At 44.4% G+C, this 26,904-nt stretch overlaps 1 protein-coding gene across 6 annotated transcripts in view; it reads right to left on the bottom strand.

Moving 5' to 3' along the window:
- AGTPBP1 (ATP/GTP binding carboxypeptidase 1) overlaps positions 1-20,159 on the bottom strand; it is a 149,096-nt gene extending 128,937 nt beyond the window's left edge. Inside the window, exon 1 of one of the 6 annotated variants that reach the window (XM_073345034.2) lies at positions 19,839-20,159. The gene's annotated coding sequence lies outside the window, so the exon portion shown is untranslated. The remainder of the gene's footprint in view (positions 1-19,838) is intronic. The other 5 variants (XM_073345036.2, XM_073345035.2, XM_073345032.2 and 2 more) reach the window with 5 other exon arrangements.
- Positions 20,160-26,904: the final 6,745 nt, after the last annotated feature.

Raw genomic sequence — 26,904 nt, 5'->3', positions numbered from 1 at the left:
GTTCTGTATCACACTAATGGAAAACAGAAAGGATCCTGATGGTACATCATTGGTGATACTGGGAAACTTCAAAAGTCCATGAAAGAATGGCTTACAGACTGATAAGCAGCAAGATCTTTCAAGACATTTGGAATGTTTATTTTATACTATTGTGTCTAAGCAGACTATTACATTCATTGTACTCCCTATGGATGTCATTCTGCTAAAGAATCTAGTAGGACTTTGATTTTACAAACATAGGGCCTGTTCCTTAAGAGACTTGATTTACAAGTTACACATGCATGTAAGCGTTTTCAGGAACAGGCCAGAAGACCACAAGTCAGGAAAGCACTTAAGCATGTGCTTAAGTGTTTTCCTGAATCAGGGTTTAAGTTTATTTAGATGTAGCAAGAATCTCTAGGATACTTGCTGTACACTTATCTCAATACCCTCCTGTCACATTTAGGAGTGCAATCCAGACCAGTGAGAGGTGCATCACTGCCTGCCCTGAAGCCCTGCATGCAGTAAAATGCTCTGTTGCTGTAGCTCCTTTGTTAGATGCTCCCAGATAGCATACAAGCATGCACCAACTGTCTGTGTGATAAGCAGCCATGTTTCAGTAACTGTCTCCACAGCCTGCTTGTTATACCACAGACACCCACTGATCTCCACCAGCCATGATTACAACAGCCAAGTGACCCCAACACACTACTAGTCCTGCATTTCCCCAAAACTGTCTGCCCTGAAACATCCAGCCCTCTCCTAGACCACTCAGAGAAATAATAAGGTTTGTTTGCTCCTTTAAGAGACAATACCCAGCAGCTTGCCACATTAACTGTAATCTCCAATTCAAACACAGCACTGGGTTGGTTTAAATTAAAACAAAACAAGTATTAACAGGACACAAGTTAAGTGATGCCAAGTAAAAAAGAAAAAGACGTAGATATAATGACAAGCAAATGAAAGTGCTAACATGCATCTACAAGTCTAAAACTTAATCTAGCAAGGTACAGTCTTTGTTTAAGATTATTTCACACACTAATTACTCTTGGTCCAGCATGGCTGACTCTCCCTCAATCAGGACCTTCCACAGATGTACAAGGTGTGGTTTACCCTTGTCATCTTAGGGGTTCATTGCCCCTCTCTTTATAGTCCAGCAAACCTTTGACAAGCATCTCTCAAAGTTCATTAACCCTGCTTCAAGAAACAGGATGCCTTCCTGGGAGTGAAGTCTCCATCCCCCACTGACAGTTATGCCCTTATCACCTCCCCTTGTTAGCTTGATGGTTTTGTTTAGCTTTTATGTAAATATAGCTTCCTGGTCTCGGTCTGATGACCGAGCTGGCTAAACAAGCAAATACACAATTCTTCATGATCCAAACATGCTGACCCCCCCCACCACCCTGTGAGTTTTGATGATTCAATTTACTGCATATGTAAATTGTAATCTCTGGACATTCTGCTCCATTCGTATTCAAGACCAGGGCAGACTTATTTTTACTTTGTTCAAATACAGATTTTAAAACATAGTATCAGAGGACTTCCATAACTCCACATATATTCCTCAATGATATTATTAATTAGTGTGTTATTATTTGAGGACTTCAATAGCACAGATATAGGTGTGAGGTCTTTTTTAGGATTGGTGGGTGAAATTCTGTGGCCTGCATTGTGCAGGAGGTCAGACTAGATGATCATAATGGTCCCTTCTGACCTAAATATCTATGAATCTATGAATCTATTAGTTTTCAAATGATATCGCACAAGGCACAGTTTGTATAAATACCCTTGCATTAGTGCACAGGGTGTGAATACATGGGTGGTTAGGATCACGCATCTCCACCCCTAATTTGGAAGACAGAAGTTTGTTAGTATAGATGGTGTGAGTGATCATTTGATCAGAACAAACTGACCTTCTTTTTAGTCGAAAACACTTATATTGTGGTAGTGCCCAGAAGTTCCAACTGGGATTGGGGCCCCACTGTGCTTGGCACTATAATGCAGAAGAGAATCTCCATTCTGAAGGGTTATAATCTAAAGCATACATGCAAATCTTTTAGTGGAGAAAGTTATCACTTCTTCATTCATATATTTGGTGGGCAGGTTCCAGATTAAGGTAGTACAAATGACAATCTCTACCAATCATTTGGGGAATGAGGGGGCTGGTTTGGTTTTCTGAGGGACTGGTCCATTTCTGAAAGAGGCCATTTCTACAACACAGCTATACAAGCCTAGAAGCACTAGCCAATGGAAACTTGCTATTTTCTATTCTAAATTAGATTGAAGTTCAAGATATATTGCTTCATTTATTAACACTCATGAAACTCCAAAGTGCTCCAGGGAGATTTCAAATTTGATAATATCTAGAGGTCTCTAAGGTAGAAATTCAAAAATCACTTTTTTTAATGCAGCCCAATTCACATTTTTAGTGATCTGAAACAACATGATCAATTCTTCTTAATCAGTTACTAAATCTGCAGGACTCTCAGCGATGTTTCAAGTGATCAACTTTATGTTGTCCCTAAGTCTACAGTAACACCTTGTTTTACAAATAGTTATAATTAATATTGCAAATAGCTACACTTATTCTAGAATGTCGCTCATGGCCAATCTAGTTTCTAAGATCTTTGATACAAACAAATCAACCAACCTGTATTTTCTGAAAATGCTTTAGGAATGAAAGTCAGTCAACAGCAGAAATAGAGATACACAATTTGTGGGGATCAGTATCTTCCTCAAAAGCAGTTTTAAATACTCTAAAATGCTGTAGTGTGTCCCCCAATCCTATCCACAGAACCTACCATTCCCTAATAATTTTACAGATATTTGAACGCATGCCACAGATGAACGAAGTGTGAGGTTTTGTGCAAATTTGCATGGCTGTGAATTTGATTGTTCATATCAATATATTTTCCCCACTTCATAGCATGGACACCTTCAAGTTGCACTGAAAAATATTCCTTCCTTAAGAAGCTGTTTACAGTCTTTTGGATAAGACCTTCTAATATTAGTCACCAGAGCTGGCAAAGTATAGGGAGACAGAAATGTAACTTTACCAAATGAATCAAAGCCAAAAAAAATCTCTTTATAACTATGAGTATTTATTCCTAGTTTCTAATTCTTATGAGAGTATTTTCAGACCCACAATAAAAAATTAAGTATAAGCTCTTGAAGCAGTAAAATCTTTAGAGAGGATACTTTTACGTGGACTATTGTCTTGTTTCCTTATATTTATCTTTTCTACAAATATTTACTATACAAGAAAACTTTTGAGCTGGTTAGTTTAAACACTACTACAATACAGTAAAACGCTGGTCTTTGTCAAGGCTAACACTAACCTGCAGTTTACACAGAGGAGCTTAAAAAGGCTTATATAAAGCTTCATGAAGGTCTCTGACACAGTCAAGATGTGTAGAATAGTTAGCCAACAATAGATCATAAGAATTCTTGTGGTGAGCAGTATTATGTTTTTGCTGCTTGTGTGGTATATTTTACAGAAAAAGAAATAGAAACCCTAATTATCACTCTGAAGTTTTAAACAAATTTTAGCAAGTGCAATCCATATCTGAGAACTGTCTCTGGCAGAGAATCTCCAGTGATTGAGTCTCAGTCCTTACAACTTCAGCTGGAAGTATTATGTAGGTAACAATGATATTCCTTTACCCACTCCCCAGCTTTTCTTAAAATTAACTAAGGCTGTAATTTGGCGACTAAATTGTTCAGGTTTAAGCCTGCCAAGCAAGTTATAGCAGAAGGAAAACATTATCCACAAAAACAGTTCACCTATTAAGAGATTTAACTTCCCATGAATGTGTTTAGGTTGGGAAGTCCCAAACGACTTTGGCAATAAGCACTATAAAAAGAATTAAAACATTTTTAGAAAGGGGTCCCTAAAAAAAGAGGATTCACATAACTAGCATTTTGAGTGGGTAGCCACATAGACTAGCTATTAGGAAATGCCAAGAAGAGGTATGTGTCTTAAGCCCCATCCCTCAAAGTGAGTTAGGCCTGGTCTACACTATACAGTTTGGTCGACATGACAGCTTACGTTGACCTAATTACGTCAGTGTACACACGACAGCCTTGTCCCACAGATGTAAGTGCCCTACTATACCGACATAATAATTCCATCTCCACAAGAGGCTTATGTTGGCATAGCTGGGGTGACAGTCTCTACCTAGGCACTGTGCTACTTCCATCTGCTATTGACTGTCAATTTCATGCAGCCATGAAATTGACAAAGCTGGGCAGCTAGAGCCAAGTTGTCCCCAGCTCCCCACTCCCAGCCAGGTGGTTGCCCCTTGATCCCAGTCAGGAGCGGTGAGGTGAGAGCCGGGGTGGGAGGCATCTGGGCTCCCGGCAGGGAGCTTTGCGGAGCTGAAAGCCCTGTCTTTTAGCCCGCACACTGACCCTCTACAGTAAGTGAAAGTGCTTGTGATGAGGACACACACCACCAACAGGAGGTTAGTGAGGACATCAACCACTGCAGTAATTACTGAAGTCGCTGTAAGTAAGTCAACTTAGGGCTGCAGTGTAGACATGCCCTAAAATACCAAACTCCATGACTCCTTGCACTTGGAATCCACAACCATGAATGCTCTCCTGGAATTAGGCACCTAGGCCAGGTCAGCAAGAACCGGTGGTGGCAGCGATGACAGCTGCCACCCTCTTTTACCTAACAGCCCAATGGTTAGGGCACTCACCCAGGAAACCAGACTTCAAATCCCCCCTCTGTCTAATGTGGAGCAGAGACCTGAATCCATGTTTCCCCTGCTCCAAAGTGAATGTCCTAACCATGGGGCTCTGGGGTATTTTAGGGTGGGTCTTTCAGTCTCTCCTGTTTTAGCTGTTCCATTTCACATAAAATATTTCAATATTCATCAGGCCAGAGAGATTGACTCTATTGTCCAATGGTTAGGGCACTCACCTAGGAGGTGGGAGGCCTAGATCCCAAGTCCCTGATCCACATCAAGCAGAGGGGGGATTTGAACCCAGATCTTCCATATCCTGGGTGAGTGGGATACTGGGTAAAGGGGAGAACCAGCACCACCGGCTGTATTTTGTGCAGGATGCAATCTAGTCAACATGTTCTAAGGCAGCCTACAAGCACATCTACGGGATCAAGCCACACAGGCAAGATAGGTTGGGAATACCTAGGTGTGCATTAGGTGCAAAGCTGCTCAGTGGTGTCAAGATTGAGGAGGCTGCAAGCATGCCCACCGGCAGAAATTTAATCAGCTTGGGACTTTACTAGAAGAAATTTAGGCACCTACACTTCCTATATGCTTACAGGGCTAGACAGCAGATAAGTGTTATGAGAATCTCATGTTTGGACAAAGGCACCTAAAATGGCAGCTAAACACTAGTCTCTTTTTGAGAATTCCACCCCTTGAAATCCAGATAATTCCACTGAAGAATGGATGGGGAAAAAAAACTTCTACAATCAGAAGACAATTTTTACTTAAATTTTCATGAACATCTGGGCCAGACCAGTGATCTTGTGTTGTCATGAGAGATGGAGTCACTATTGAGGCTTAGCCTCCCCCCATAGAAAGAGTATTGCAGAAACAGCAAGCTCAAGTCACAGAGGGAGTGGAACACCTTGCGTTGCTCTGCAGTGGCTTCTATAGCCAGAGAGAAAAATGAACCAGGAGGCGCTGGCAAGATGTACACACTTCTTTGTAATACTTTGGTTTATACTTTGAGGTGAACAGCCTAGCAGCAAAATGAAGTTAAGAATACAGAGCTGAAAAGCAATTAAAAAAAAGCCAACTGCTGCAGAAGGAAAACCTTCAGTAAGTCAGTTTTCCTCTAGAGCAAGTTCCATATGTAGTTAGCTAAAGAAATGAAAGACCCTTATGGTCTTCCCATAGCATGTTCTTCACACCGAGTTTAGGGAAACAGTGGAAGAGCCACACAAGGGAAAGGGAGAGACAAAATGCAAAAAGGAAAAAAGGAAAAGGGAAAAAAGAAAGGGCGGGGTAAAATGCAGAAAGAGAAGAGATAAGGGAATTAAAGCGTGTGTTGTATTGATAAGGGGAAGGTGGCGTCTTAGGGCATGGGTACGCTTGCGAGTTAGAACGCATTAAAGCAGCCCTGAGCGCTCTAACACACGACGTGTCCACACTGGCAAGGCACGTAGAGTGCCCGGACTCCGCGGCTAGAGCGCTCCTGGTACTCCACCTCAAAGAGTGGAATAGCGTTTAATGCGCCCCCGCTAGAGCGCCGCAGCGTCAGTGTGGATGCCCTGGTCTGTTAATGTGCTCTGATCGGCCTCCAGAAGCGTCCCACAATGCCTGTTCTAGCCACTCTGGTCATCACTTTGAACTCTACTGCCCTGCCCTCAGGTGACCAACTATCAGACCCGCCCTTTAAATTCTCTGGGAATTTTGAAAATCCCCTTCCTGTTTGCTCAGCCAGGCGCGAGTGCTCTCAGCGAATCTTTTCAGGTGACCATGCCTCCATGTGCCAGGCAATCTCCAGTATGGAGCAATGGCAAGGTGCTGGACCTCATCAGTGTTTGATGGGAGGAAGCTGTCCAGTCCCAGCTGTGCTCCAGCCATAGGAATTACAATGCCTTCGGGCAGATATCAAGGGACATGATGGAAAGGGGCCATGACTGGGATGCACTGCAGTCCAGGGTTAAAGTGAAGGAGCTGCGGAATGCCTACCACAAAGCCCACGAGGCAAAAAGCCGCTTCGGTGCTGCCCCCATAACCTGCCATTTCTACAAAGAGCTGGACGCGATACTAGGGGGCGACCCCACCTCGACTCTGAGGACCACCGTGGACACTTCAGAGCCCAGTTCAACAAGGCAGGAGGAGGAAAGCTGGAGCAAGGGTGCTGAGGAGGAAGACACCCCAGAATCCCTAGATGCATGCAGCCAGGAGCTGTTCTCAAGCCAGGGGGAAGGTAGCCAGTTGTGGAAGCCGGTGCTTGGTGAAGGACAAACACCAGAGGAGGTTCCCAGTAAGCAGCTTTTATTTTGCGAAGGAAGTTATTCGGTGCGGGCTCTTGGGGCGAGGAGGGTTAGGGCTGCATGCATGCCTAGATGTGGAATAGGGCGTTGCTGTGCTCTCTCACATCGTGGTAATCGGTCTCAGTGATCTCTTCAAAGGTCTCGTCCAGAACTTGGGCAATGCACTTGCGTGGGTTTCTTGGGAGAGCCACTGTGGTCCTTGTCCCAGTCAGGCTAACATGTCCGCGCCACTGTGCCGTGAGGAGCGGGGAGACCATTGCTGCACACAGGCAAGCTGCATATGGGCCAGGGCGAAAGCCACATTGCAGTAGAAGACCCTCCCTTGCTTCCCAGGTCACCCTCAGCAGCGAGATATCTTCCAGGGCGAACTCCTATGGAAAATGTGGGGAAACTGTTCAGTATAGGGGCCCCCTGTCGCTCTTGGCTCTCCCCAAGGCATAGAAACCCAGAAGGCAGTACGGCCGTGAAACAATCAGTCCCCCTTGACCATGTGCTTACTCACCATTTTGTGGCACCTTAGAGACTAACCAATTTATTTGAGCATAAGCTTTCGTGAGCTACAGCTCACTTCATCAGATGCATACTGTGGAAAGTACAGAAGATCTTGATCATCATACACATTGTAAGGAGAGTGATCACTTTAGATAAGCTATTACCAGCAGGAGAGTGGGGTGGGGCGAGAGAAAACCTTTTGTAGTGGTAAACACCCATTTTTTCCAAGGTTTGTGTGTATAAAAAGATCTTCTGTACTTTCCACAGTATACATCCGATGAAGGGAGTTGTAGCTCACGAAAGCTTATGCTCAAATAAATTGGTTAGTCTCTAAGGTGCCAAAAGTACTCCTTTTCTTTTTGCAAATACAGACTAACACGGCTGCTAGTCCGAAACCTGTCATTATGCAAGGCACTGCATTTAGCCGTATGGAGTGGAAATCAACCAACTGCATGAAAAAACTTGTACAGATACAGACAGACATCATCTTCCTTTCCAAATGCAAACAGATGGACATCGTACCAAGAGGACTGAAGGTAAAAAATCCATTACAATCTAAATACCACACAGACTATGCTGACAGCTTGTGCCACACGCTCTCAAAGAAACAACGGAACCACCTGATCAACATCCTCTACAGCAAACAGGGAAAGATAAAGAACGAGCTCTCACAAATGGGTACTTAATAAAAAAAACCAACCTTCCACACAAACTTCCTCGTGGCTGGACTTTACTAAAACTAGACAAGCCATTTACAACACACACTTTGCTTCTCTACAAAAGAAAAAGGACACTAAACTTTCTAAACAACTACATGCCACAAGGGGCCACAGCAATGGTTCCCTCAACCCACCCAGCAATATTGTTAACCTATCCAACTATACTCTTAGCCCAGCAGAAGCAGCTGTCCTATCTCGGGGCCTCTCCTTCTGCCCCTTCACCCCCACAAACATGATTCAGTTCTGTGGTGACCCAGAATCCTATTTTCGACATCTCCGACTCAAGGAATATTTCCAACACACCTCTGAACAACATACTAATCCACACAGACCTCCCTACCAACACTACAAAAAGAAGGATTCTAGGTGGACTCCTCCTGAAGGTTGAGACAGCAGACTGGACTTCTACATAGAGTGCTTCCACCGACATGCATGGGCTGAAATTGTGGAAAAGCAGCATCACTTGCCCCATAACCTCAGCCGTGCAGAACACAATGCCATCCACAGCCTCAAACAACTCTGACATCATAATCAAAAAGGCTGACAAAGAAGGTGCTGTTGTCATCATGAATAGGCTGGAATATGAACAAGAGGCTGCTCGGCAGCTCTCCAACACCACTTTCTACACGCCATTACCCTCTGATCCCACTGAGAGTTACCAAAAGAAACTACAGCATTTGCTCAAGAAACTCCCTGAAAAAGCACAAGATCAAATCTGCACAGACACACCCCTGGAACCCCAACCTGGGATATTCTATCTACTACTGAAGATCCATAAACCTGGAAATCCTGGGCGCCCCATCATCTCAGACGTTGGCACCCTGACAGCAGGATAGTCTGGCTATGTAGACTCCCTCCTCAGTCGCTACGCTACCAGCACTCCCAGCTATCTTCGAGACATCACTGACTTCCTGAGGAAACTACAAGCCATCAGTAATCTTCCCGATAATACCATCCTGGCCACTACGGATGTAGAAGCCCTCTACACCAACATTCCACACAAAGATGGACTACAAGCCGTCAAGAACACTATCCCCGATAATGTCACGGCTAACCTGGTGGCTGAACTTTGTGACTTTGTCCTTACCCATAACTATTTTACATTTGGGACAATGTATACCTTCAGATCAGCGGCACGGCTATGGGTACCCGCATGGCCCCACAGTATGCCAACATTTTTATGGCTGACTTAGAACAACGCTTCTTCAGCTCTCGTCCCCTAACGCCTCTACTCTACTTGCGCTACATTGATGACATCTTCATCACCTGGACCTATGGAAAAGAAGCCCTTGAGGAATTCCACCATGATTTCAACAATTTCCATCCCACCATCAACCTCAGCCTGGTCCAGTCCACACAAGAGATCCACTTCCTGGACTCTACAGTGCTAATTAACAATGGTCACATAAACACCACCCTATACCAGAAACCTACTGACCGCTATTCCTACCTACATGCCTCCAGCTTTCACCCTGACCACACCACACGATCCATTGTCTACAGCCAAGCTCTACAATACAACTGCATGTGCTCCAACCCCTCGGACAGAGACAAACACCTACAAGAGCTCTATCAAGCATTCTTACAACTACAATACCCACCTGCGGAAGTGAAGAAACAGATTTGATAGAGCCAGAAGAGTTCCCAGAAGTCTCCTACTACAGGACAGGCCTAACAAAGAAAATAACAGAACGCCACTAGCCGTCACCTTCAGCCCCCAACTAAAACCCCTCCAATGCATTATTAAGGATCTACAACCTATCCTGAAGGATGACCCAACACTCTCACAAATCTTGGGAGACAGGCCAGTCCTTGCCTACAGACAGCCCCCCAACCTGAAGCAAATACTCACCAGCAACCACATACCACACAACAGAACCACTAACCCAGGAACCTATCCTTCCAATAAAGCCCGTTGCCAACTGTGCCCACATATCTATTCAAGGGACACCATCACAGGGCCTAATCACATCAGCTACACTATCAGAGGCTCGTTCACCTGCACATCTACCAATGTGATATATGCCATCATGTGCCAGCAATGCCCCTCTGCCACGTACACTGGTCAAACTGGACAGTCTCTACGTAAAACAATAAATAGACACAAATCAGATGTCAAGAATTATAACATTTATAAACCAGTTGGAACACTTCAATCTCTCTGGTCACACGATTACAGACATGAAAGTTGCGATATTACAACAGAAAAACTTCAAATCCAGACTCCAGCAAGAGACTGTTGAATTGAAATTCATTTGCAAATTGGATACAATTAACTTAGGCTTGAATAGAGACTGGGAGTGGTTAAGTCATTATGCAAGGTAACCTATTTCCCCTTGTTTTTTCCTAACACCGCCCCCCCCCCCCAGACGTCCTTGTTAAACCCTTGATTTGTGCTGGAAATGGCCCAACTTGATTATCATACACATTGTAAGGAGAATGATCACTTTAGATAAGCTATTACCAGCAGGAGAGTGGGGTGGGGGGAGAGAAAACCTTTTGTAATGGTAAACACCCATTTATTCATGCTTTGTGTGTATAAAAAGATCTTCTGTACTTTCCACAGTATGCATCCGAAGAAGTGAGCTGTAGCTCACGAAAGCTTATGCTCAAATAAATTGGTTAGTCTCTAAGGTGCCACAAGTACTCCTTTTCTTTTTGCGAATACAGACTAACACGGCTGTTACTCTGAAACCACTCACCATTTTGGGGCTCCCGTGGATTATGTGCACTCACTTTGGGACAGGCAAATTATGCTATTGTTTAGACTGTGCTTGCCCTTAAGTACAGGAAATCATTGCTCTATCTGGTGTGAACAATGCTGCCTCTGTTAAGTGTTGTATTTTGCCTTTACAGATGCAACCTTGAGATCTCAGCCGTCCGTGTTATCACAAGCCGAAAGACTGCAAAGAATTAGGAAGAGACCACGTAGAAGCAAAGATGTGCTGCATGAAGTAATGCAGCAGTCCCTTAACGAGAATCTAAAAGCGCAGGAGTGGAGGGACAGTGAAAGGAGGATCCACAAGCAGAATGTGGATTGCCAGCACAAAAACCCGGAGCTCCGGCAGCAAAGCACGGATTGGCTGATAAGCATCATGGAGTGCCAAGCGGACTCGATCCAGGTGCTTGTAGACATGCAGGCAGAGCACTACTGTGCCCGCCCACACCTGCAGCTCATCCCAAAACTCTTTCCTTTGTGCCCCCATGTCACCTCCAACCCACTTTTCCCAACATCTGGGTTCTTATCGCCACCAGCTGCCTCCAACACCTATAGCTTCACCACTCAGCCCTGAAAACTATAACTCTTACCCACTGCACTCAACCCCCATCACCATGCATCATAGCCATTCTGAAGTGCAGCACTCATTGCACAGCACTCCAGGCAGGAAGGCCAAGTATGATAACAGGACATATGCAAATCTGTGATTGTACCATTCCCCACCCCACTCCCTTACACTTTCTGTTTTCCAAGCAGCTGTGTTTCTTTTCAATAAATGGATTTTTTGGCTTTGAAAACATTCTTTATTATTGCATAAAGTAAAAGTAAGGTATTTAGGCCAGGAAAGCAACAGTTACTGCAAGTCAGCATAGCAAACACAGATTTCTACTAACATTGGAACCACTGCACTTCACTCCAGTGCAGAGCACCAAACATTACTGGTGGCTTTCAGCCTCAAATTGCTCCCTCAAGGCATCCCTAATTCTTGCAGCCCTGTGCTGGGCACCTCTAATAGCCCTGCTCTCTGGCTGTTCAAATTCAGCCTCCAGGTGTTGAACCCCCAAGTTCCATGCCTGAGTGAATCGTTTACCCTGCCCTTCACAAATGTTATGGTGGGTACAGTACGCGGATATAACCGCGGGAATGCTGTCATCGGCCAGGTCCAGCTTCCATACAGAGAGCGCCAGCGACCCTTTAAATGTCCAAAAGCACACTCCACTGTCATTCTGCACTGGCTCAGCCTGTTGTTGAACCGCTCCTTGCTGCTGTCAAGGCTCCCTGTGTAGGATTTCATGAGCAACGGCATTAAAGGGTAAGTGGGGTCTCCAAGGATCACAATGGGCATTTCGACTTCCCCTACGGTGATCTTCTGGTCTGGGAAAAAAGTCCCAGCTTGCAGCTTCCTGAACAGGCCAGTGTTCCAAAAGATGCGCGCCTCATGCACCTTTCCGGGCCAGCCTGTGTTAATGTCAATGAAACACCCACTGTGATCCACAAGCGCCTGGAGAACCACAGAGAAATACCCCTTCTGGAGGCTTGGTGGGCTGGTGCCAGAATTGGAATATGCATCCCATCTATCACCCCTCCGCAGCTAGGGAAACCTATTTGTGCAAAGCCAGCCACAACGTCATGCATGTTAGCCAGAGTCACGGTTCTTCTGAGCAGGATGCGATTAATGGCCCTGCAAACTTGCATCAACACGATTCCAACAGTCGACTTTCCCACTCCAAACTGGTTAGCGACCGATTGGTAGCTGTCTGGAGTTACCAGCTTCCAGATTGCAACAGACACCCGCTTCTCCACCGGCAGGGCAGCTCTCAATCTCGTGTCCTTGCACCGCAGGATGGGAGGCGAGCTCCTCACACAGTCCCATGAAAGTAGCTTTTCTCATCCAAAAGTTCTGCAGCCACTGCATCCTAGACTTGCAGGACGATGCGATCTCCCCCACTCCGTGCTTGTTTCCCAAGCCCAAAAGCAATATTCCACACCGGTGAGAAGGTCCATGAATGCCACAAGCAATCATCGTCGGAGTCCTCATTGTCAGTTTAGATCTTAAGGAGTAACTCGACTGCCAAACGTGACATGCTGGTGAGACTCGTCAGCATATTCCTCAGCAGTTCGGGCTCCATTCCCGCAGACCAAAAGGGAAGACAGAGCACACAGTACAAAAAACACTGAAAGATGGTGCCAAAAGTGGACAGAGGCACAGGGATTGCTGGGATGCGAACCGATGCATCACGGGGCATTGGGACAGGACCCAGAATGCCCCACACCCTCCGCTCCCTTCCCACAAGCCACAGCGCCAGAATGGGAAAAGGTGCTCTGTGGGATAGCTGCCCAGAATGCACCGCTCCCAATGCCACTGCAAGTGCTGCAAATGTGGCTATGCCAGTGTGCTTGCAGCTGTCAGTGTGGACAGACTGCAGCGCTTTCCCTACTGCGCTCTACGAAGGCTGGTTTAATGCAAAGCACTCTACATTTGCACGTGTAGCCATGCCCTTAGGCTGAACAAGGGGCAAGGTGCTAATAAACCCCTTGCTCACCATTCTGTAGAAGAGTTGAGCATTCTTTGATTGTGTCAGATTATCACTAGCTTGATCCCACTGTAACAACCATTTTAAGATTTAATTAGGCACACAGAAAACAGTTAAAGCATTTGAAATTTAAAAGGTTAGAAGACTCATTTTAACAATTTCCCATTCTCTTTTGTTGTATTACAATCTTTTACAGTGAAAAATTTGACTAACTTTTCAGATGTTATTCGAGATTATATTAATTGGTCCCTCTTGGAAAGGAAGTGTTTGTTTAGGCCTGCTCTAAACCTACAATTTAGATGGACCTGGCCATGTTGCTCAGGAATGTGAAAAATTCAGACCTCCAAACACTGTAGTCAAGCTGACTTAAATGTGTCTACACCAGGAGTTAGGTTGATAGAAAAATTCTTCTGTCAACCCAGCTACTGTCATCTGTAAGGTTGGATTACCTATATCAACTGAAAATCCCCTTACTTTGATGCAGTAAATATCTACATTACAGCAGCATCCATAGTGTAGACACACCCTTAGATGGTCACGTTTGCGGCTCTTATATTGAGGTCTGATTCCATTTCCTTCCAGGCAACAAATACATACAAAAAGGAGAAGATAGGAAGTGTAGTTCCTTGGTGTATTTCTTATTTTTAAACCATCTGCTAGGAAATTACAGGCACAGCACATAGTCTCATCAGCCATTCCAAGACATGACAAATTTACCACTGTCGGGCTGCTTAAGGCAACTTTATCTTGACTTTCTGGTTACAGGTGTTGCTTATGATGATAAAATTTGCATCAAGCTCCTCTGTCTGCAAATTTCACTCTTTGGTCCATTAACTCAGCTTCAGCAGGCTACAAAGTAACTCCCAGAAAAGCCACACTGAGAAAGAAGTGGGATGCTATTCCCATTAATATTACCCAATCGAAACAGGATTCCAACTATTCAATTTTTTTAATTCCTCAGCTCATCATTGTGCCAGTGTCACCTTAACAGGAACTACTACTACATGCTACAAGGGGCCACAGCAATGGTTCCCTCACCCCACCTAGCAATATTGTTAACCTATCCAACTATACTCTCAGCCCAGCAGAAGCAGCTGTTCTATCTCGGGGCCTCTCCTTCTGCCCCTCCACCCCCACGAACATGATACAGTTCTGTGGTGACCTAGAATCCTATTTTCGACGTCTCCGTCTCAAGGAATATTTCCAAAATACCTCTGAACAACATACTAATCCACAGAGGTCTCCCTGCCAACACTACAGAAAGAGGGATTCTAGATGGACTCCTCCTGAAGGTCGAAACAGCAGACTGGACTTCTACATAGAGTGCTTCCGCCGACGTGCACGGGCTGAAATTGTGGAAAAGCAGCATCACTTGCCCCATAACCTCAGCCATGCGGAACGCAATGCCATCCACAGCCTCAGAAACAACTCTGACATCATAATCAAAAAGGCTGACAAAGGAGGTGCTGTTGTCATCATGAATAGGTCGGAATATGAACAAGAGGCTGCTCGGCAGCTCTCCAACACGAGTTTCTACAAGCCATTACCCTATGATCCCACTGAGAGTTACCAAAAGCAACTACAGCATTTGCTCAAGAAACTTCCTGAAAAAGCACAAGATCAAATCCGCACAGACACACCCCTGGAACCCCGACCTGGGATATTCTATCTACTACCCAAGATCCATAAACCTGGAAATCCTGGGCGCCCCATCATCTCAGGCATTGGCACCCTGACAGCAGGATTGTCTGGCTATGTAGACTCCCTCCTCAGGCCCTACGCTACCAGCACTCCCAGCTACCTTCGAGACACCACTGACTTCCTGAGGAAACTTCAATCCATCGGTGATCTTCCTGATAACACCATCCTGGCTACTATGGATGTAGAAGCCCTCTACACCAACATTCCACACAAAGATGGACTACAAGCCGTCAAGAACACTATCCCCGATAATGTCACGGCTAACCTGGTGGCTGAACTTTGTGACTTTGTCCTTACCCATAACTATTTCACATTTGGGGACAATGTATACCTTCAGATCAGCGGCACTGCTATGGGTACCCGCATGGCCCCACAGTATGCCAACATTTTTATGGCTGATTTAGAACAACGCTTCCTCAGCTCTCGTCCCCTAAAGCCCCTACTCTACTTGCGCTATATTGATGACATCTTCATCATCTGGACCCATGGAAAAGAAGCCCTTCAGGAATTCCACCATGATTTCAACAATTTCCATCCCACCACCAACCTCAGCCTGGTCCAGTCCACACAAGAGATCCACTTCCTGGACACTACAGTGCTAATAAACAATGGCCACATAAACACCACCCTATACCGTAAACCTACTGACCGCTATTCCTACCTGCATGCCTCCAGCTTTCACCCTGACCACACCACACGATCCATCGTCTACAGCCAAGCTCTGCGATACAACCGCATTTGCTCCAACCCCTCAGACAGAGACAAACACCTACAAGATCTCTGTCAAGCTTTCTTACAACTACAATACCCACCTGCAGAAGTAAAGAAACAGATTGATAGAGCCAGAAGATTTCCCAGAAGTTACCTACTACAGGACAGGCCTAACAAAGAAAATAACAGAACGCCACTAGCCGTCACCTTCAGCCCCCAACTAAAACCCCTCCAACGCATTATTAAGGATCTACAACCTATCCTAAAGGATGACCCAACACTCTCACAAGTCTTGGGAGACAGGCCAGTCCTTGCCTACAGACAGCCCCGCAACCTGAAGCAAATACTCACCAACAACCACATACCACACAACAGAACCACTAACCCAGGAACTTATCCTTGCAACAAAGCCCGTTGCCAATTGTGCCCACATATCTATTCAGGGGACACCATCACAGGGCCTAATAACATCAGCCACACTATCAGAGGCTCGTTCACCTGCACATCCACCAATGTGATCTATGCCATCATGTGCCAGCAATGCCCCTCTGCCATGTACATTGGTCAAACTGGACAGTCTCTACGTAAAAGAATAAATGGACACAAATCAGATGTCAAGAATTATAACATTCATAAACCAGTCGGAGAACACTTCAATCTCTCTGGTCATGCAATCACAGACATGAAGGTCGCTATCTTAAAACAAAAAAACTTCAAATCCAGACTCCAGCGAGAACCTGCTGAATTGGAATTCATTTGCAAATTGGATACTATTAATTTAGGCTTAAATAGAGACTGGGAGTGGCTAAGTCATTATGCAAGGTAGCCTGTTTTCTCTTGTTTTTTCCTAACCCCCCCCCCCCCCAGATGTTCTGGTTTAACTTGGATTTAAACCTGGAGAATGGTCAGTTTAGATGAGCTATTACCAGCAGGAGAGTGAGTTTGTGTGTGTATGGGGGTGGGGGGATGTGAGAAAACCTTGATCTATGCAGGAAATAGCCCGACTTGATTATGTAAAGAGTTGTCACTTTGGATGGGCTAGCACCAGCAGGAGAGTGAATTTGTGTGGGGGGGTGGGGGGTGAGAAAACCTGGATTTGTGCTGGAAATGGCCCACCTGTTGATCACTTTAGATAAGCTATTACCAGCAGGACAGTGGGGTGGGAGGAGGTATTGTTTCATGATTTCTGTGTGTATATAAAGTCTGCTGCAGTTTCCACGGTAAACATCTGATGAAGTGAGCTGTAGCTCACGAAAGCTCATGCTCAAATAAATTGGTTAGTCTCTAAGGTGCCACAAGTACTCCTTTTCTTTTTGCGAATACAGACTAACACGGCTGTTCCTCTGAAACCAGTGAAGAACTTAACTGACAGATTTTAGTTTCAGCATATGCCATTTGTACCAATCTAGCTTTTGATTATTTTGGAAATGTTTATGAAACATTACTGTCTACCCCAAACATTCAAAAATAAAATCCAAAGGTTAAAATAAAATGAGGTGGTTTTTACTTGCACCTTTGGTTTTTGAGCCTTTAGGGTCACATTTTCAGGCTTCTCTCTGCAACAAGGAGGCTAGAATCTTTTGTTTTTGTTTTAAATAGATGTTGAGATTCTCATAGAACCACAATTCCATAAGCCAGTGCTTTAAGAAAAAATCAAATACTACCGACCTCACAACCACCATTGAAAGAGTTGGCAACACATGTAACACACTGAGCTCGGCTTTTTAATAAATAAATAAGCCTCTGTCCCACTTTGCACAACACTGAGTATTCCTCCCCACACTTCAGTCTAAGTTTTGAGCCATACTGATGGATTCTGAAGACAGCAGAGTAAGGGCAGCTTTTTACTCTATTTATAAAAAACTTCTCCAATGTATTTAAGTGCTGTAAAGGAAAGCACCTGTTATTGCAGTTCACTGGTAGCTAATCCTGGGGAAGATCATTTTTAAAAAGTCAAAATCTGAACTTTCCAGGTCTTTGGAAAGACAAAGAAAGCTTCCAGTGTGAACAAATGCAGTGTCGTCTTAGCCAGATTTGTGCAAAATAAATAAATAGGAATTGCGGGTTTTGTGATAAAAGCATGAAATTTGCGACAGTAAATGTGTTATTGGGGGGAAAAATGTAATCTCCCCCCGTTGAAAGTAGATTTTCCTATGTTTCAGACTACTGTGGAAAGTTCCCCAACTTTAATAATGAAAGTGAAAATACAGCTTTTTTTTTTTTAATTGTAGCAGAAGATCCAATTGAAAGTTACATCTTTACAAAGACGAAGGGAGGGGCTATTACTAAGCAATTTAAATATGCCAAAAACAAGCTCTCTTGACAAGTTCTTCCAGTTACAAGAAATGTTTAAATAAGAACTTATACCATCATAGCCACAATGCTCTCATCCAGGCCTCTTAAAATAAAGTCATAATGCTTAGTGTGATATCAAAGATTTCCAGCAACAGCTACTTGGTCATAAGTATAAGACTATGACTGTATTATAGGATTTACCACCAAAAAATAAATATTCAAAAATAGATATGCAACAAAATGAACACTAACAGCTACTTGCAAAGTACATTACATTTTGCAAATATATTTTCTTAAGGTCATTCAAGTGTGAAAGTTCCTCTAAAATTATATCACTAGCTTCCCATCACAGTGAACATATTTCTATTTCCCTCAATATCAACGTTTGCATTACAATGGTCTCTGAAGACCCACACCGAATCAGGATCAGGTCCCCGTTGCATTATGCACTGTACAAACATATAGTAATATATGATCCCTGTCCCAAAATTTACAACTGCAATCTTACACTTAGAAGAGAATGAAGAGAGTAAAAGCTCAACTTTGATTCTCTAAACAGAGAGCCTTGATGTTTGAGACTTCTGTGTGTAACAAAAAATGCATCTCTTATGCGCTTTTGAAAGTATTACACCAGATACTTAAGTAACTTAAAAGCCTCACTGAGCCACTTAAGTACTTTTGAAAGTGTCACTAGTAATCTATTCTGAGTTCCTACAAATCAATTTCACAGCACTTCAATTTGGGGGGGCAGGGAGAAGAGAGATAAGTGTTATTTAAGTGCAAAATATTATTACTGAGACACAAATCTATGGATTTTTAAGAATGTTGTGTTAAACAAATGCCTGGCAGGTTACACCACTAAGTGCACTTACTAAGTGTTATTTCAAAAGTGGTCATTTATACAAATACCTACACTAGCTTGCCTACACAGTTAGCACAGTGGAATCATGAGAGGAAGTTTTGGAAGGCCAGCAATACAAATGTGGATAAGGCAATACAGGTATTAGGTATAATTTTCTGCTTTATGAGTGGGACAACTTTTGTTCAAGGGCCATTTAACATCACCAGAAAACGTTTGGCACCAAAATACATATGTAAAAAAGCCACGTGCTATAAATCAGAAGGAGAGCGAAAATGCACTCATGGAAACAAGTTGTGTAACCTAGTACGCCCGGCCATAGTTGCACTCACTAGATAAAAATACCCCAACAAAAAACAAGCCAGCAATCCAAACAACCCGCTCTCGTATCAGGAAGATGACCGGATAACAGTCCAGACCAAACAGCTGCTAAGGACACGCCACTGCAAAAACCACACTGCTGCTCGCTCGCGGAGTCGAAGAACGCAACTAACACCTCCGCGACACTGGCCGCCTCGCCTAGCGAGGGTGCGGGACAGCAACAGCCAGGCGGGGCTACCCCACAGGACCCCGGCAGCCCTAAGAGCATTTCCTAGGACCACCAGCAGCGACCCGCCCCGCCCCGCCCCGGGAGCCAGGCCGACGGCGCGCCAAGTCCCACCGGCGGCCCCGCGAACCTGTCAGCCCGAGGGAAAGGACCGAGGGGTTCCCACCCTGGCGACCCGGGCTCGGACACGCCCGCCGGCCGCGCCGTGCAGCCGCGAGAGCCCCCCGCGCTCCAGCCCCCCAGCCCGCGGGCAGAGAGCGGGGGGCTGCTGACTCTCTGTGTCTGTCCGCGCCCGGGCTTCACCTTCACCGCGGGGCGGGGCAGCGGCTGCGGTCCGCGAGGCTCGGCCTCCGCCGCCCGGCTCCGGGCACCTCCCGTCGCAGCCGGGCGCGAGGGGCCGGCGGGAAGCCGGAGTCACCCGCGGGCCGCGACAGGCCGGGCGCGGCTCCAGCGCGGCGCCCCCGATGTTTTCATACAAACCCCGGCGGCGGCGGCGGCGGCAGGAACCTGTCGGCGTCCGGAGACGTCACCGCGCACCCGCCTCTCCCTCCCCGCGCGTGCGCGCGCGCAGTCCCGATGGAGGCGCGTGCACGCAGCAGAGTGGCGGCCTCCAACTGCAGAGCCGCGTGCCCTGGGGCCAGTCCCCACGGGTGGGCCTTGGGGGAGGGGATGCTGGGTGTCAGCCCGGGTTAGTGCCCTGCCTCCGCCAGCGACCAATAGCAGAGCTTCCCAGGAAGGTGTAAGAAACCCCCTAGCGAGCAATGAGAGAACCAGATTTAAGGGGACCCTGGTCAGCCCCTTTGCCTGCATGCACTGTGTTGCAGCCTTTCATGGGATCGCGCACAGGTTTTTCCCTTAAGGACTGACCCTTGCCTCAGCCTGTACCCAGGATGGATAGCGCTCTGGCTAAATCAGGGATGCTAGGGAGGAAGGTCCCAGGATTGCAGAAATTGGAAGGCGTGTGGAGAATGAAGCAAAGAACTGGAAAAAGAGAAAGGATGAGCCTAGGGTGTACAATTTGTGTGTCACCCCAGGTGACCTAGAGTCTATGTGTTCCATAGAGTGCCCACATGGCACTGGGCGAGTCACACCAAAAATTCTGCATGTAGCCACTAATTCTGTGTTACTCATTTGATGGGTGCATAGCTTAAAACATATCGGGCATGATTTTCACAAGTGCTGTAGCTCATGAAAGCTTATGCTCAAATAAATTTGTTAGTCTCTAAGATGTCACAGGTACTCCTTTTCTTTTTACAAGTGCTCAGCAATCACAACTACAACAGAAGTCAAGGGGAGCTCCAATTGCTAACTACCTGTGGAGCTAAGGAAGGGTGGTGTAAAGAACTGAGCAAGAGTTTGAGGAACAGAGGTCCTAAATTTTCATTCTGGCTGTATTACTGATTCATTTTGTGGCTGGGGACTTATCACTTTGCCTTTCTTTCTCTGTTTTCCCATTTGTAAAAGGGGGATAATAATATATAACTTACAGGAGTGTTAAGAGCAGGGGTGGCCAACCTATGGCTCCAGAGCCACATGCGGCTCTTCAGAAGTTAATATAAGGCTCCTTGTATAGGCATCGACTCTACAGCTGGAACTATAGGCACTAACTTTCCAATGTGCCGGGGGTGCTCACTGCTCAATCCCTGGCTCTGCCACAGGCCCTGCCCTCAACTCCACCCCTTCCCGCCCAAGCCTGCCATGCTCTCACTCCTCCCCCCTTCCTCCCAGAGCTTCCTGCATGCCACGAAACAACTGATTGGGAGGTGCGGGGAGGGAGGGGGAGACGCTGATCCGTGAGGCTGCTGGTGGGTGGAAGGCACTGGGAGCTGGAGGGGGGGGAACTGATGGGAGGTTGCTGATGTATTACTGTGGCTCTTTGGCAATGTACGTTGATAAATTCTAGCTCCTTCTCAGGCTCAGGTTAGCTACCCCTGGTTAAGAGGATTAATGAGTTAATGTCCCTAAAATGCTTTGAACATTAGTCATGACTTTTGAAAATGTTGACCTTAATGTCCTGGTGCTTCAGTTTCCCAGCTGTAAAAACGATGCCTGCCTCAGAAAGAACCCTATTTCCTTCTTCAGCAAGCTCTTTAAAGATGGAGCTGGGTGCAAAAGGAAATTGATAAAAATTCTAGGGCCAGATGCTGTGACATGCTCAACCCAGGACTCTCAAACAATTTATGATGTATTCCAAGTAGAGCTAGTTGAAATTTGGAAATTCTGGTTCACAGAAAACTGTCATTCTGAAATTTCATTTCAGTCCAATTCAGGTCAAAACCAATTTCCACGCCCCTAAATTTCCCACAAACTGGCAACTTTGAAAAACTTCATTCCAGAAATATGGTGTTAGATAAAGGATGATCCCAGATGGCTGGTTCATGAAATTGACATAATTCATGGCAGTTTCACTGCTGCCCACCACTGAACAGTATCATGGAACTGACCTGTGAAACTGACATGGAGAGTCTCTGTAGCAGCTACTGCAGATCCTGGTTTCTACCAGCTCCAGGGCAGCCCAGCCACATGAACTGTCCTAGGGCCAGGGAATCCTAGGCCTAGGAACCTCAGGGCTGCCAGGACAGCTGGTTTTCCAGGCTGCCTGACTGACGCATACTGGCTCAGTATCAGGAAGCCTGGAAACCCTATCTGAGATTCAACAAAAATGTGTCAGACCTTAAGTGTTTTCACAAAACACTGGGCTGTTTCTCAGCCCCATTTCCTTCTCATGTATGCTTCTAACTCTTGCCCGGAGACATCAGCAGGCTGGCCCCACCATCATTTCCCAGCCTTTTTTTGTGGGATAGGTAGAAATTTGGCTCAGATAATCAAAGATAGAAGTAGCAGGTGATGACAGGAGGACAGCAAAGAATGAGTAAAGCACGCAGCTTAAGTATAGATAAAAATATACTGAAACATTCTGAAAGCTAAAAATAAGTTGACAAAAACAGTTCATTTTAGTTAAGTGACAGACAGTCTTTCAGAAGATAAGACTTCAGGCAGCTATGTGTGAATGATAAATAATACAGAAGTAGAGTCATTTTTTGATTGCATAGAAAAATAAAAGAACCATCATCTATTGAAGCAAAAATGGTATAGGACATTTTGATCTGGTTCATTTTTACAAACATTTGTTTTGATCTTCAACACTTATAAAATTATGAAGTGTCATTTAGCATAGGGAATTACAGGAAAACAAACAAATGGATGATTGAATAATAAGAATAATGTGGATAAGAATAGCTGAAAGGCTTGGATAAACGATAAAATTCTAAGGACCAAATTATGGGTCAGATTGTGTCCTCTTTTACATCCTTGCAGCCACATTCCTTTCACTAGGGTTATTTGGATGTAAATAAAAGCTGAGTCTGAAACTAAGCCCTCGGACCCACATGTAGAACTCCAGTTCAAGCCTAAAGGAATTGCATACATACGTGTGTGTGGAATTTAGCCCTAAAAAATGGGTGGTTTCAGAGTAATAGCCGCGTTAGTCTGTATTCGCAAAAAGAAAAGGAGTACTTGTGGCACCTTAGAGACTAACCAATTTATTTGAGCATGAGCTTTCGTGAGCTACAGCTCACTTCATCGGATGCATATGAAGTGAACTGTAGCTCACGAAAGCTCATGCTCAAATAAATTGGTTAGTCTCTAAGGTGCCACAAGTACTCCTTTTCTTTTAGCCCTAAACAATGTAACCATAAAGTGCAAGCCACCTAAACGTGCATCTATTACCTCCCATGTGAGCTTCACTCATTCATTCCAATACTAATTAGAATATAATGAGTACACATAAATAATGAATCAGATGGATTCCTATTCCTAAAATGCTTCCTATTCTACCTGGCTAGATAGAGAGGGGGCATTTGTAACCATATCACACTGTAAATAGGTTGTTAGACGTTTTGTTGTTCATGTTTTTTACTTACAAGTTTGTGGCATCTTGAAATGTGAAGTATCTTTAAAAAAAGATCCAAAACTACTGGAGAATTATTTGAGAGTATCGTAAAACAGTAGGTAAATGTGTCCAAAATTAGTTTGTTCATCACAGTATACTTTGTAAAGGTAAAGTATTTATAAAGAGAAATGAGTTAAACAATAACTCTGTATGCCTCGCTTGTTATTTTTTGTTTTAAAAATTAGAGTCCCCTTAGACAGCAGTGGAAGTAGTATGGAAGTGCATGGAAGAAGTGAGACTTTCAAGTGAGAAAGAGAGAGAGGAAAAAATGAAAAATACACAGTGATACAATTTCCTTATTCTAGAGTTGGTTCTATGCCACCTCCAGCCTTGCATACTTTAGAACAGGGGTTCTCAAACTTCACTGCATCGCGACCCCCTTCCGACAATAAAAATTACTATATGACCCCAAAAGTGGGGATAGAAGCCTGAGCCAGCTGGAGCCCCGGAGGCGAGTGGGGGGCACAAAGTTGAAGCCCAAGGGCTTCAGTCCCAGGCAGTGGCCTGTAATCTGAGTCCTGACACCCAAGGCTAAAGCCCTTGGGCTTTGGCCCCGGGCGGTGGTGCTTGGGCTTCAGCTTTGGCCCTGGGCAAGTCTAAGCCAGCCCTGGAAACCCCATGATAATGGGGTTGTGACCCACTTTGGGGTCCCAACCCACAATTTGAGAACCGCTGCTTTGGAACACCCTGAGCAGTGAAAAGCACTGAAGAATATGGTCCCTTTTGATAGCACTAGTAGCATTATTAATATTGATCCTGATGGAACCACACAAGGAAATAAAAATCATGTTATGTTGGGTTAATGACATGAATCCAGGATGTAATACAAAGGTTTACACTAACATTCCAATGGGACTGCATTATCTGGTTCACACTAGAACAATTCCATCAGAATTATGTTGGTTTAGTATGTCACTTAAAAACATTTTGAAATGACTGATAAACCCCACCGCCACACATAAATTCCCTTACCTCCTGATAAGTTATTTTACTACAACTGATAAAACATTAAATCTGATTTACTTTTCATCATTATGCTGTTGACTGCTAACATGTCACTCAGTGGGACAATAAAAACAGATTTAGGGTAACATTTTCAAGAGTGCCCAAGGAGCAACATTTTAAAGGCATTTTGGCACTTGAAGATGTAGCTAAGCACCCAGTGGTATTTTCAAAAATGCCTAGGTATCTAAATCTCAATAACTTTCAGTGAGATTGAGGATAAAATTTTCAAAGCACCTAAATAATTTAGGAATTTAAATGTTAAAAAAACAATTTAGGTGTCTAAGGATGCAGGTAGGCACCTAGTGGGATTTTCAAAAAGCAGCTGAGCATTTATCTAGCTACATTGTTAGGGTTACAAAAGCTTCCTGGGAGTTTTTTCCCCGCAAATCTTTTATGTTATAATTTAAAGAATTCAAAAGGACCCTTTCTATTCATTTTAGGATTTAAAGGAATTTTTAGAATTGCAAATTGGCTCTTTGGAGCAATGATATTGTCTTTATGTTTTGGCAACAGCCAACAAGTAATATTATTAGATTTTTTTTAAAAAATTCTTGTGTAACCTAAATTTTGGTTTGAACTATCTAACAGTATCTCTTTTAAGATGATTGGAGCCATTTTATGACAGGCAACTTCTTCTAATTGCTTCATGAATCTTGTTCGTGTAACATGTGGTGATAATGCTTCTTTAAAATTAGTCATGCACAACCACCAGAGAGTCTCCCAGGGGTTACTCATGATGCAGACACACTCTGAGTAGTGGGGTCTGCATGCTGAGGGGCTGTAGGAAATATCTTGTCCTGTAATAAAGATAGTCATGATTTAAACCATATATCCCTGGCCTCATTCTGTCTGGTTCCTCAAATACAGAGACCTGTGGCTTATGGCATATTCATGAGGAAGACACTCTCGGCTGCTTGACTGTGCTCGAATGTACAACAGTCAGCCAAGTATGAGTCTTATGAGGTATGACTCTTCTGTTTTGTTAGTGTAATTTAGGAGTAACTCCATAGTAAGCAGTAGAGTTACATTGGTTTTATGCAGAGACAAATGACAGCAGAATCAAGATATAAGTATTCTACTTCATAGTATCTGAAATTAAATTTTGCTAGTTTTCATCTCCAGAGCATCCTCTCATTTCCTAGGATGGCCCAGCAGACACTCTGCCCTCAGTTCCTACTGGATTCCATGCATAATCGACTCCCATTCCCTAGCACTGAGAACAAGATCCCCTTTTGTGAGGGTCTGATTTATTACCTCTTTTAGAAGTATAAAACTTTTCTTTATCCCTTCAAGTCCAATCCTCCCTCTCCCTGATTCAGGAGTCCCACAGCACAGCACAGCCCTCCTTCTTGGAGCCTCTGCTATACTTCAAGCAAATTCCTCCTCCTGGGTTCAGAAGTCCCACAGCCCTCCTTGTCAGGGCTGACTGATTCAGGTTAGCTGCAGCCTTCAAGCAACTACTTCTAGCTATCCCTTCTTTACTTCATCCTTTTCTTCCTTGAACAAGATCAGCTGTTAGCACTCTTTACCCTACTAGTGTCTCTCTTCTACAAGAGAGGAGGCAGTATATGGTGCTGTCCTTCCCAGCGCTTTTCCTGATTGGCTGGAACCTTTCCCCGCCCTGCACAATGAAGTTTCTGGTCCCAGGCCCTAACAAGTACATCTACATGTCACGTGGAAGCAAGTCTCCCAGCTTGGGTAGATAGACTCACACTGGCTTTGTAAAAATAGAAGTCTGGATGTTGCAGCTCAGGCTGGGTTTTCCCCAAGCACTGACTACCTTGGAGACCATCTTCCTCTCTCCCAGTACCTGTTTCTACCCTTTGGCTACAGAAAAATTCCCAGGAACCTTAAAGGGACACACCCTGGAAGAAGGATTGAGAGACCTCTAGTCCCTACTACTTTTAAAGGGGACAGTCACCCTGTTACATTACACATTTCCTTTTTTAATTTATTTTTATCTAAATAATTGGTTTTGTGATAAATGTGGGGAGAGGAAGTGGTAAGAAGGCCATCTGAAATCATTCAGTATTACAGAGTATTTTGTATGTCAGGCAAATTGTCAGTTACTATCTGACCTTTATTTTATACATTCTATTTTCTTACAAATAATGTGTCATTACCAAGAAATAACACTTTTAATTGATCACTCTCGCTTCCTTTCTTCTTAGTCTACCCTGTTCTCTCATTCAATGTCATCTCCTCTTTCTCCACATTACCTGAACTGACTTTTTAAAAAAATAAATAAATCATTTAAAATTCCAAATCATTATAAGCACATATAAGTAGGATTAAAGGGTCAGATCCTGCTACTATTGAAATCAAACGGGGGTTTTCACACACTGATTACAATGGAAATGTGACTGGGGATCCTGTGTTTTTTCTGCAAGTGTTGATGACATAATTAGCCAG

Source organism: Lepidochelys kempii, chromosome 5 (genome assembly GCF_965140285.1).
Source record: "Lepidochelys kempii isolate rLepKem1 chromosome 5, rLepKem1.hap1, whole genome shotgun sequence".
Taxonomy (NCBI): domain Eukaryota; kingdom Metazoa; phylum Chordata; order Testudines; family Cheloniidae; genus Lepidochelys; species Lepidochelys kempii.
Note: the sequence above shows the minus strand (reverse complement) of the source record. Positions and strands in the feature narration are given on the sequence as shown.